The sequence below is a fragment of the Podarcis muralis genome, chromosome 5 (assembly GCF_964188315.1).
Source record: "Podarcis muralis chromosome 5, rPodMur119.hap1.1, whole genome shotgun sequence".
NCBI lineage: Eukaryota > Metazoa > Chordata > Lepidosauria > Squamata > Lacertidae > Podarcis > Podarcis muralis.
Window position 1 is genome coordinate 57,040,166 of NC_135659.1, and position 13,605 is coordinate 57,053,770.

Here is a 13,605-nt window from a genome sequence, read left to right on the forward strand (position 1 = left end):
AGGGCCCACAGCTCAGCTCCCTAGCTGGCCAGGTGGGGTTCGCTAGCTCTGAAGGAGGGGTGTGATTCCTCAGCTGGAGTAGGCTTGGAACAGGTGAGGGTCACATGCTTCATCGAGCCCAGATGATGCAGCCAGCATGTTTCCTGACCTGTGGCTTTGAATTTTGGACTTGACATAGTGACTTGCTGCCAAGTAGGCCAAGGGTTCAGGACTATGAAGATCATAAGCAAAGCCAGTGGGGGAGACCCCTATGACCAAATGTGGTTTTGATTTCTACATCATGAGCCCTGTTCTTATGATCAGAGGGGAGATACTAAACATAGAGAGGGGAGCAGGGTGATGACTGTGGGCTTTGTGCAGAAGAACTTGTCAGGGGAGAGACCTGCTGCCATGATCCTACATACACACATACAAACAATTTCAGGAATAGATCATGCAGGGGGAGGAGAAGGCCCATTGTACAAGCAGATGTCTATGATGGAGCTCCTTAGGCAAGTCTCACCCACTTTTTCCCTAAAATATGCATTTCAGCTGCATTTTATTAAAACTTTGAGACCAAACTGAATTGCAAAATCCAGAGAACTGCAAAATCTGAAGGATAATTACATTACAATCTGCACATTAGTTAGGAGAAACCAATCTGATCAGTTCACATCAAAATTAATAGAAATACCTCTATTGTCCCTAAACCCTATGCATGCCTACCCAGAAAAAAGCCCTGTTGGGATCAATAGCACTGATTCCCAGGTAAGCAAGAATAGGATTGCCACTCTAATTTCCCTTTGAAGGCTTGCACTTTACAAGGAAGCTAATTATTATCCTTCATTCTCAACTGGAGTAGCCAAACAAAGAGAAATAAATCTACCAGCCATACAAGTAATCAAAGGTGCCACAAGAAATGCAATGTGCTGTCTATCTTCCCTAATTCCCATCACATTGTCTTACTACTCCATCCTTCACCAGTCTAGTACCTTCCACATATTTTGCACCACAACTCCCATCAACCCCAGCCAGCAAGAGTTAAACGCTGAACCAAATCCATTTGCTCTGCCTGTTCCTTGAGAGCACTCCATGTAACAGAGGCTACACTCCATGTGTTGGGCACAGTAGTAGGTGAATGGTGCTTGACTGCCAGGAGTGGGAGATGGCTATACCCTCAAAGTGAGGGAGGTGGAAACATCAGCTTATGGTTTTTTTAACGTCTCTCATTAAATGCTCAGTAAAACAGCCCCCTGGATGCAGTTTTGGTTCCCTCCAGTGTACAGTTTGGTGTTTTCTGCAGGCAGTGCTGTAAACAACCCATTGGAAAGTGCATGCAAAATGTTGACAGTTTTTAAATGAAGATCTAGGAGCTGTGACTGTCTCTCAGCTCCAGCAGGGGAGGTGAGCACATTCACATTAGCACAGGCCAATCCGTTGCATGGGGAACCTGCTGCTGAGCTCATACTTGTAAACTGCATTGTGCTGCAAACACGATTATCCTCAGGCATTTGCATCTTTCCTATGAAACAATGCTGGAGAAGAGCACAGGCAAGGAGGAGAGAGAGAGAGAGAGAGAGAGAGAGAGAGAGAGAGAGAGAGAGAAGAGAAGAGAAGAGGAGAGGAGAGGAGAGGAGAGGAGAGGAGAGGAGAGGAGAGGAGAGGAGAGGAGAGGAGAGAAGAGAAGAGAAGAGAAGAGAAGAGAAGAGAAGAGAAGAGAACCATGAAGTTTGGTACATTGCATGAGTTGCTGAATGCAAGGAACACACTATCCTGGTGCCAGTTTTGTCTTTCTTTATTGCTGAGACCTCAGGAAGGCCCTTCCTGTTATGTTCCTCTTCCTTCTAAGAATAGGGTAACGCCAGCCAATCAGGAAAAGCCAATCAGGAAAATTGCTTTAAGACTCAGCTCTTCAGGGCAGGGGCGTAGGAAAGGGGGGGACGGGGGGCGGGCTGCCCCAGTGCCATCATGGAGGGGGGTGACAAATTATCAAGGAATAATTACTGCCCTACTAGGGCGGTTCATGAAAAACTTTTTTTAAAAAAATGCCTGCTCCAAAGGTCTTATTTTGCTACACTAGGGATTATATAGCTACATATGAAATTTCATGCATATCAGTTAATATATTGACCCTCCTCCATGAAAATAGCTGTTTACTTGGCCACTTTCCTATGTCGTGAAGGCTGAAATTTCAACAAAGCACATCCCTTTGCTAGACTCTTTTCAGGCACTTGCTAAAAGCATTCCTCTTTAGGCAAGCATACCCAGGTGCTTAGGAAGTTGAAGTAATTTTAATCTTAATATTTTAGCTTTTGTATGTTTTAAAGTAGGAATGTTAATTTTTCTTGATTTTACTGCTGTGGTGTTGGGTTTTTTTGTTTTTTGTTTTGGTATACCACTTTGCAGGTTTTTTTAAAATAAATATAAATAAAATAACACAAGCCAAAACACAATCCATCCTGTAGATTTAAGTATCTGTCCATAGTCACCTACTTGTTATCAGAGGCTTAGAATCCACATTCCTTTGTAAGAAAATAGGAAATAACATAAAACCATTTTTGCAGGCAAAAAAGAGGGGGGGGAAATCAATGTGGGGGGGATGACAAGATTTTTTTTGCTCCGGGTACCACCTGACCTTCCTACGCCTCTGCTTCAGGGTAACTAAGTGCTCCAGGTGGGTTCAGCCTCTGCACCAGGGATGGAGAACTGGATATAGACCCTTGCCTTCCCATCCTCCACCCCCATTGGACAAGTTTGACAGGTGGGCAAGTGGGCCCCACCTGTCAATTACTTGAAAACACAGCAACTTCCAGTGACCCATTTTTCCTTTGAAATCAAACTGCACAAAGGCACAGCACTTTGCAAACATTGATGATCAGCTGTTTGGTGCCTGGAACATGTCAGTGCCAGTCAGCTCTTTGCCTGCCCCACACCTGACATTATATATGACATCGGCTATAGGCACTGCTTTTATTCTGGGGGGATGCAGGGGTACACATACCCCTAAACATTTTGTGAATCTAAGTTTGGCCTCATTGAGAGGCAGTGTTTCAAATATGAGTAGGAAAATAAGAGTACCCCTAAACATTTTGGGGGGGAGAGAGGCACTGCTATAGGGCAGAAATGATGAGAAAGCTTGGTGCACCAGATTGGACCCACAAGCCCAAAGGTTCCCCACTCCTGTTCTACACATAGCATTGCCCCAAGATATGACACATTCCTGAGGTTCCGGATTGCAAGGGAAGTTGCTGAAAAGAGCACATGGAACACAGCTATGTGCACTGCTGTGTAAATCAGCAGTGGGTTTTTTAAAAAAAAAAATTAAAAAGCAAACGGGTTTACAGAAATAAGCCTAATTACCAAAATCACTGTCACTGAGCCGTTTCCAGGAAAAAGGATGACACAACATCCGTAATTTCAGCAGCATGAAAATCTTTTCACTGGTGATGAACGCCAGTGACTCCTCTTTCGTCAAGGCCCTTGACACTTTTGTACCCAATAGATTTAGACAATAATTAACTTACTACCTAAAATACCTTCAGTCGCATGATGAGAGCTAGCGACACACATAATTAGCATCCTTCTAATTGAGTCCAATCAAAACTACAGGATTTATTGTACATGTACAAATAACTAATTTAGAGTTGGAGGGTTGGAGTGATGGCCACAAAAGGGTCTGTATGACATCAGTCAGGCTCATAGAGTAACCTGATACTAGCCTGATACAAAGATGGCAAAGAATGCCTGTGTGTCTTTTGTTTGAGCCAACCCCAGGGTACATAGATCCATCATTTTTATTTATTCTGCTTATTTGTTCTGCTTGAGCAAAGAGTGTTTTGCTGGATGAAGGCAGGAGCTCCTAGGGAAAAAAGCATGTATGCAGATACAGACATGTTCCTGATGGAAACACTGAGGTTTTCAAAAAGGAGAAAGGGCAGAATTTCCACATGCTGCAACAGCATTACTCCACTGCAGCAAAACCAACAATGAAATTTGCCACACAGTTGGGAGTCTGAGAAGCTGCCATCTAAAAGGTATGGCCTTACTTCATTCAAAGAACTATTAGAAAATTCTTCTCCAATACAGGAGGAGAGCATTTCTAGGGAAAGCTGTTAGAATATGGCATTAGCAGGACTATTTTTCCTAAACCTAACTGTGAAATGGTGGAAGGGAGGCAATCTACATTGTGACTGTGGCAGGAGACGGTGTTCTCCCTCTATGGTTGGAGGCAGTAGACAGAGCCATCCCAAGCCATTTTGCTGCTGGAGGCAAAACAGAAAATAGCACCCCACCCAGCCGCCTCCCTCTCTTACCAGAGTGGGCTCACCCACAGTTAGTTAGAATCCCACACAGTTGTCACCACTGCCGATCTGTGGCTGTTTAAATCAATAAATGTGGCAGCCATTCACCCAGCTTTGTGGCTAGCCTATTGTCTTATTGCTTCCCTGTGAGGTTGCAATTAGTGTCATGTGAAGTTGAGCCCCTATGTAGATTTTTGCTTGTGAAAAGGAGGGAGCCCAGACTATGCATTTTCGTTAAATCCTTTTACTGTACCTGTAGCTTTGTTCCTCTGCAACGTTCCTTGCTGCTGCAGAGGTAAGTCTTTCTGTGGGTTCTGTTGCAGAAATACATTGTCTGCATGTTTTTCAATGCAGTCCTACTGCATCATGATTTTGTAGTCACAAGAGGGCATAAATGCTTTGCTGTTCTGCTTGCATATTTGGTTTGGGGTCAACACACAAAAAAATTAACCTTAACATAAAAAATTATACCTATTTTGAAAACATTTTGTCGTCCAAGAGTGCAGATTTGGCTCTTAGGTCATACTCATGCTTGGTCTCAGAAGCTAAAATATCATGAACATGCTTATAATTTGGGGGGAGGTTAGGTAATGTGGAAAGAAAAATACAATGAGAATATCTAGTCATCATTCATACTACTGTGTCAACAATATAAATTTTCCCTGTGAGAAATGGTTACAGCCTTTAGGGGAGCATATTACAGCATACCCAACAAATGTCCTGGAAAATGGGACGTCCCACTTTTTCTCACAAGCAGATGGGGGCCAAAATGGCTGCAGAAATCTTATGCTATATCAGGCTGCACTCTTGCCTTGAAAAAAGTGCTTTTGGGGGGCATCAATCTTGCACACCACCCCAAAACATGTGCAAGATAGCTCCCCCCAAAAAAATCTTGTGCCGCAATCTCGTGTGGGTCACGTGACACACATGGGAGTGAGACCCCTGAAGATGGCACCCTGGTTTTGGGCCACTTTGTATTGGAAGGTATGATAAAGGTGTATAAGATTATGTCTTGTGTAGACAAGGTAAATAGTTTTTATTGCTCTCTCATAATGCTGGAACGTGGGGGCCATCCAAGGACAATGTATGTTGGAAGATTCACAGCAGACAAAGGTACTTCTTCATATTGTGCATACACTCAAGTTCTGCTTATGGGTTTCCGATAAGCATCGGGTTGCCTACTGTAATGCTTTGATTAGCTGAACTTTTGGTCTGATCCAGAAACACTTCTTATGTTCTTAAGGTCCTGACAAACCTGTAGCATCAAAAGTATAGCAGACTTTGCTGTGGCTGCAACATTATCAAAACAGGATTCTGAATTGTCTAAAGTGTCAAAATCAACCCAAAGCCCAATTTATTCTGAATTTCGCTGGCAAGTCTGGGAAAAGAAGAATAACCATCAAATATTTAACAGGCTCAAATAAAAAAGATGGAGAACAGTAAAAGAGAACACTGAGAAAAGTAGAGTTTAGTTAAATATTAATTAAAATAACCTACCAGCAATATCAGGCAAGTGACGAAACAAATTGCAGATTGTCCTTTTGGGAGAGTAGCATGAAGAAAAGATTGTGTTCAGTTTTCTCCACATTAAATAACTGTGACAATTGATAAAATTGTTAATTCAACCAGCTGTTAATTCACCAGCTCGGGGCATGGCAGAGTGGGATGTAATCTGAGGAGAAGCCCCCCACTTTTTTTTCAGGGAGAGAGAAACTTTGGAGGGGGGATGGGGCAAGGTAGGAAAGGAGTGTTTCTTCTGTCCAGTGGGATTTCTAGAGCATGTAAAAATATAATCCGGCATGCTTCATAGAGCAAAGACTCTGCCAGCTTGGATCTGGAGCATGAGATGGGAAGCATAATCTGGCATACTCCATAGCCAGTGCTTGGCACATGACAGGAAAACAAAGAGCAAGCACTCAGATTCCCCCAAGAGCATGCAAGGAGATGGAAGAAGGCCCCCCCCCCCTTTTGGCTGGTGCATAGTGATGTGCAAGACAATGTGCCCAGCCCCTGGGAAGTGCATTTTCCCCAAGAACATTCCACCAAATAGGCTAGATGGAACTGAGACAGCGGTGCACTGTTCTGGGCCACTGGGGCAAGAGAGGCAGTGCGGGGAAATCCTTGGTGCCACTTGGCACATTCCTAAGATGGTCTGAGGAGGAAGGCAGGGCTTGATCCCTACTTAAAGGATGGTCTGTCTTCTCTCTAGCAGCACCCTCCCTCCCTCCCAGTGTGCTTTGGGGTCGCCACATAAGATTTCCCCCCAAACTGCATATTGGATCGCAAATTGGCTCTTTGCCTACTTCGCACTGAATAGCGGGACAGAGTGCTAGATGGTCTATTGCATTGTTTCAGTAGGTTAATCTTCTTGATTTGGTCACTTTGGACCAGGCATAGGCAAACTCCAGCCCTCCAGATGTTTAGGACTACAATTCCTATCATCCCTAGCTAACAGGATCAGTGGTCAGGGATGATGGGAATTGTAGTTTGCCTATGCCTGCTTTGGACAGTGTAGATGCAGGAAAAGAAATAGTTTGGTTTAGGCTAGTGACACCCTTTAGGCACCTTTCAAGTGATGGGTCAGCCTTGAGGCTCACTTCTCAGACTCCACAGTTCAGTGGGTGGGATAGGGGCCTTCATTGAGGCCAAACTTCCTCATCCACTAGGAGTTCTGCAGTCCCGGGGGCATGATGAGGCAAAGTCTCCGTTCTTACCTTCACAGTATGGGCCAGGAATCAGGGCAGGCTAGAAAGCTGTGCCCTAATTCCTTAGGCAAGGGTGGGTCACCCAATGGCTATAGTTATCCAATTAAGTTAGTTCCCACCCCATAGTCATCTCCCTCTGCTGATTTTAATAAAAGTTCTAAATAAAAAGGGCCCATTTCAACCCCAGCTTATGTGTCTGCCTCTTTATTTGCCTATCTGGATGCAAGGGCTACTTAAGTAGCAATGCCAGTAAGCCATTGGGAAAGCTACACTTTCAAGAGGCTACAGCAGGTATAGGAAACCTCTGATGCTCCAGATATTTTCCTTTCCTTTCCCCATGGTTTGCTGATGCTGGAGCGCAACCATCAACTACCAGCATGTGGGATTAATGGTAAAGAGGGAAAGGGTTTGGAGGACTGATGGAAACATAGGGGGAAAGGGCTGGGGGCTTAGAGGTGACTCATCTTCCTTCTGAAGTTAGCTTTCAAACCTATCTGATACAGCATTGATTGCAGGACAGTTTAGAAAAACTGAATTTGGGTGAAAATGCCTCATCTTATTTTCAATCCAGCAAGAGCAGTGAAGGGGAAGGAAGTTGCCCATCTAATCATGAAGGTACCAAAGTACTGTAAGAAGAGGAAGAAGAAAAGCAAGCACAAAGTGTCCCTGTTAGCACTAATGTAAGAACTGTGTATCAACAGTAGTGTTGATTCTCATGAAGGAGCATCAAAAACTAATACATGCTAGATTTTCTACTTATAAATGGAGAAAAACATTGATGTGGTAGATCTCCTGGAACAAACACATTCACTCAGATTGTTTGAGGAAAGTGAAATTAAAGATGAAAAAACAGTGAATAAGGTTTTCAAGAAGGAGAACAAGAAGAAACTACCAATTGTTTCATTGAAGTTTTCCAGCTAACAACACATATTTTATCGTTCTCCAGCTTTTCTCTTACGTAGCAAAGCTTGGTAACCCTGATCTGTACAGTTGTTCAGGAGAGTGTGCATTGAGTAAACCATGTGTAACAAGTACCAGAATAAGGAGACCGTGTTTGACAATAGGATGTCCTGTCTAAAATTGGAAAAGTAAATTTTATAAAATCTGTCCTGGGTAAAATAGAAAAATACAATATATTGAACCAGATAGATATAGATGCTGATATCTCATGCACAAACTTTTAAAGAAATAACTAATTCTCAAGTAAACCTCACTCGGCCAAGCGATAACTAATGATGAAAGTAACTATGGTTCAATTTATGTTCAAAAAGCCCATAGATACATTTTGCTTTTTAACAAACAGGAACAGGAAAGTTTCCCATCAAAAAAAATGTGGGTTTCAATCCTATTTTGTTGTTGTTGTTTAGTCGTTTAGTCGTGTCCAACTCTTCGTGACCCCATGGACCAGAGCACGCCAGGCACCTCTGTCCTCCACTACCTCCCGCAGTTTGGTCAAACTCATGCTGGTAGTCAAAACAAAAAAAATTCCTTCCAGTAGCACCTTAAAGACCAACTAAGTTAGTTCTTGGTATGAGCTTTCGTGTGCATGCACACTTCTTCAGATACACTGAAACAGAAGTTGCCAGATCCTTCTATATAGTGAGAAGGTGGGGAGGGGTATTACTCAGAAGGGTGGTGGGAATGGGTGATTGGCAGATAGCTGTGATGAGCCTGTTGACGACTCTTAACGACTGCAATAGGTCTTACAGGAAAAAGCAAGGGGTGAGAAGGTGAAAAATGGCTTTGTCATGTATAATGAGATAAGAATCCAATGTCTTTGTTCAGACCAGGTCTCTCCATGGTTTTAAGTTTGGTAATAAGTTGCAATTCAGCAGCTTCTCTTTCCAGTCTATTTCTGAAATTCCTTTGTAGTAATGCTGGTAGCTTCGAGAACACTGTCCAACCATCTCGTCCTCTGTCATCCCCTTCTCCTTGTGCCCTCCATCTTTCCCAGCATCAGTGTCTTCTCCAGGGAGTCTTCTTTTCTCATGAGGTGGCCAAAGTACTGGAGCCTCAGCTTCAGGATCTGTCCTTCCAGCGAGCACTCAGGGCTGATTTCCTTAAGAATGGATGTGTTTGATCTTCTTGCAGTCCATGGGACTCTCAAGAGTCTTCTCCAGCACCATAATTCAAAAGCATCAATTCTTCGGCGATCAGCCTTCTTTATACACACACATATACTTCTTTATGCAATCCTACACACACACTTATCTGGGAATAAGTCTTACTGTGACTATCTTCTGAGTAGAATTGTATAGGATTGCCCTGTTAACCAGTAGAGTTCATTTCCTCTGGGAGAGGGAACACATGGTGTGGCTTGAGTTTAGGGTTTCTAGGAAAATCTGGCTACAGTAGTAGAATTTATATAGATACCTAGAGCAGGGATATGATCTAATTTGCCATTGATTTGAACTGCAGGTGAATTGTTCTCCCAATTGCTCTTCTAAATTATCAAGTTCACTTAGCCTGTCCCTGGGACCAAATTTATTCATGCTGTCCAAAGTGCTTATGCCAACATTTCTGAAGTCTTTAGCAGCCAGGCCCACCCAGATGACAGGGCCAAGCTCTTACAATCCAATGCCATTTGCTCAATAAGGACAAATGGGATGTGGCCTATGGTTATCTGAAACAATTTGCTTTAGATAAGCCATTATCCATCCTGCTGATTTTATTGTAGTTGCTACCCCTACAGAGATTTATTTGAAGGAAGTAATCGTTAGCCAATCTACACATTAGCCTTGATTACTATTCTTTCCGTAAACCCAACTGAGTACTAAGAATCTTGCCTATAGTGGCATTAGACAATAGGAAAATTAAAACAGCATTGTTCTGTAAATACTAGGGGTATGCAATGACCACAAGTTTCTCTTTTCATCTGAACCAGAAGGATTTGGAAGCAGCCCGGTGTGCTTCAGATCCACTTTGTCTTGTTTCAGTTAGATTTGCTATTCAGGTCCAAGTCTGATGGGTTAAATCTGAAGTCCTGGTATGCCCCCTTCAATAACTGTAATGGGGAATCTAAAAGTGGCTGTAACTCCCCCCCCCTTTTTTTTTTTCACACAAGTGGGTGGCATTTACAGGCAAAGGAGCTCCTCCAGAGTGGATCAAGTATGCTATATTTCAGACAGATCCAACCTGCAGTTTTTGTGCAGGAAACCCTACCACTCCCCACCCAAACTCTGGGCATTTCCCCAGTGAGCTTGGTTTTTTTCTCTGCTTGCATATTCTTGACCTAAACTAAGAGGAGCCAATCTATCAGAAAATAAACGTGGGGAAAGAAAGAAAATGGTTGTGTGTTTAACTTTATGGGGAGGAAAACAAAGCAGCAGATCTACATGGAAGGTTGGCACACGTCCACCTACTATGACATGCCTTGATCTGACTTGGTTACATGAAAGACTATCATAAATCACCCCATTGCACCTAAATTAGTTGAGGTACACACAGAGTTGATGCAGACCCCAATTAAATGTCACTTAGTCACTTTATACAAAAGGTGGGGATCTAGTTAAATAAAGTATAATTAACAATGACCTTTACACACCTACTAGTCCACACTTTGCTGCTTCAGGGCCATTTGTTGTTGCTAAAATTTGTATATATCTGTAGACCTCAGCGTGGTTCGCAACATAAAATTATAATATAAAAAAGACAAAATACATAATAAAAATAAGATAAAAAAACAAACCAGTAATACCCCCTCCCACAACACATTTAAAAGGGCATTGGAAATCAATCAGCCAAAGGCCTGGTTGAAGAGAAAGTCATTCACCTCGCGCTTAAAGGTGTATAACGAAGGCCAGCTGAATCTCCCTAGGGAGAACATTCCACAAACAGGGAGCCAGTGCAGAAAAGGCATGTTCTTGTGTTGCCACCCTCTGGTCCTCTCATGGAGGAGGCACACAAAGAAGGGCCTCAGATAATGATATCAGGGTCCCTTCTTTCTTACATCATGGATTTATGTTGTTGCTCACAATACAAAATAGCTCATTATATTTGGCACTGTAACCTCACAGAGGGTGGATGATGCCAATTCAGAGTGAGGGGACATTACCCTCACTCTGAGTGGGCAAGGGGTGGGGAATAGGGTTGTTCTTGCCTACAAGAACAGGAAGAAGTGGAATGCCTACATGGTTATTGTCAACACCTGGGCTACTGCCTACCACCCAATGCAGGCACTTCCCCACCTGCAACCTCACCTTCTGCACCCTATTTCTAGTAAGACAGGGAAGAATTTTGCCTCTGTCGTCCCCACTCCACAAAATTGTCAAGCACAGGAAGCTGTGGTAGCCCTATAAATGACTGTGAATTTGAGCTTCAGTCCAGCCTTGCATTCCAATGACAAGAGTTGAGAGGCACTGTCTACTTTCAGCATAGTACTGTTGAGAGAGCTAACTAGAATCAAAGAATCCTCCTTCAGAGACTGAACTAAATGAACCCACTGCCCAATAATTAATGTTTATCGAATTATATAAACAAATTCTGTCTAATCAACTGTCTTAAATATAATAATATGCCATAAGCAAACGTACAATTAAATCTAAGTAAAGCCTATCAAGTCAGTAGAAAAATTCCAAATGTAACCAATCTTAGAGGCAATCGTTTTCAAAGCAATCAAACAGTCCCAAGTTCATGCAATCTTAGAAGCAAATCAGCTCAGTCCAATCAAAAGTGCCACATGCATTTTGACTCCTCTTTTCATCAGTGGCTGTTAGCTAACAAGTAAAATTGGTTACATTTGGAATTTTTCTACTGACTTGCTCAGATTTACTAGAATTTAATTGAATGTTTGCATATGGATTATTATTGTTATTATATTAAAGATAATTGTTTAGCCTGGATTTGTTTATATAATTAAATCAGCCTTATGTTGATTATTTTACACAGCCTTGGGCTATATCTCTAATTTGCAGGGTGTTTGGGGAATAAGTTCATTGGTCCATATTAGCCTTTTAATTATCATGTTCACATTGTTTGCTACTAGAGCATCTTGCATCATAGCTTTCATCCCAACATCTCAAAAGCCACTGGGATTTATCAGTGGGACTAGAGGGGCACCACATACACAAATTCACCTTGCAAGGACCATTGCCATTTTACTTGGCAAGATCTACAAAGAAAATTAGATATATTAAAATGAGGTTTCCTTTTTGCAGACTTCCTCCCAATCTGATTTGCTGAATAGATAGCAACAATAATCCGTAAACAGACCCCTGTGTTGCAATATAGACAAGCTGAACAAAATAACACAACACGATGGCCAATAACAATGACACTAAACACTATTTATAGACTAATACAAATGATCAGAAATTGCAACCAAAGTCTCTAAATTTTCTTCACCAGTCGCGGTAGAATAATTCAAAAGTTCGATATATACATAATCTGTCACCAAATATTGCCGGAACAGAGTTTCCAGATAACCAATCTGTTTCGTTCAATGCTAAGATGCATACCCAACTAAGATACATACCCAATCTTACATGTAAGTAAATATAAACACTGTAGAAAATATGCTCTGGATCAGTACTCATATGATACTGTAGTCACTGGTGCTGGTAACAAATTGTAAAGAACATAATATAGTTAGCCACAGGTGAAACTAATATACAGTAAGGGAAATTAAAGACACAGCACAACATTAACAGCAAGAATGCCTGACAACCAAATGAAAACAGTACCCCGTCCAGTCAGTGGATCATTGCTTTCTACAGCATTTTTATTTACTTATATGTAAGACTGCGTATGTATCTTAGTTGTATATATTGTATTATGCAATTTATTTTATACAGACACAGGTTTCATCGCATGTATATTGTAATTTCAGCTTGTTAAGAAATTGAACTGCATCCTTCTCATATTAATTCTTACAAGTCTGGCTGATGATGAATTGATCAAGATTGGCTGATGAAGCATTGAACAAAACAGATTGGTTATCCGGAAACTCTGTTCCGGCGATATTTGGTGACAGATTATGTATATATCGAACTTTTGAATTATTCTACCGCGACTGGTGAAGAAAATTTAGAGACTTTGGTTGCAATTTCTGATCATTTGTATTAGTCTATAAATAGTGTTTAGTGTCATTGTTATTGGCCATCGTGTTGTGTTATTTTGTTCAGAATAGATAGCAGCAGCAGATAGCGTGGCAAGGCTATGCCAGTCACTTGACTTCTGTAGAAATGGCAGCACACTGGGGCTGAGAAGGGGAGGGGTGCAGCAATGAGGTCAGTGCAGTGCAATGCACTGGCAGGAACACCAGACTGCACCATGCCAACCTCCCTCTCTCTGTCCTGGTATGCTGCAGGGATGCAGCCAGGTGACAGTCAGTTGAGCTGCTGAACCCCAGCCTGCCACCCACTGCTTCTGGAAAGATCACCAACTTCTTGTTCTTGCAAGCAGTCCTGCTACCTGTCCTAGCACCCAGAAGAGGCTGGTGTCTACCCAGCTCATACTTCATTAGATATGTTTTTTAAAACCTTATTGTAGTTAGAGTCTGGTCTAAGTAGACGATATGATGGAGAAAGCTGTCCATTAGGAATCTGGATAACTCTGGGTGGCTTCCGGCAAAAGATTAAAAATACATTAAAACATCAAATGTTAAAAACTTCCCTAAACAG

At 42.2% G+C, this 13,605-nt stretch overlaps 1 protein-coding gene and 1 long non-coding RNA gene across 2 annotated transcripts in view; one reads left to right on the plus strand and one right to left on the minus strand.

Annotated features, from left to right (window-relative positions):
- Positions 1–13,605, minus strand: part of GRM4 (glutamate metabotropic receptor 4) — a 297,558-nt gene that overhangs the window by 273,993 nt on the left and 9,960 nt on the right. The gene's annotated exons all lie outside the window — the stretch shown is intronic.
- The window catches only part of LOC144327813 (uncharacterized), a 42,283-nt gene continuing 32,459 nt past the window's right edge, over positions 3,782–13,605 (plus strand). Inside the window, exon 1 of the long non-coding RNA XR_013392952.1 lies at positions 3,782–4,013. This is a non-coding gene — a long non-coding RNA (uncharacterized LOC144327813). The remainder of the gene's footprint in view (positions 4,014–13,605) is intronic.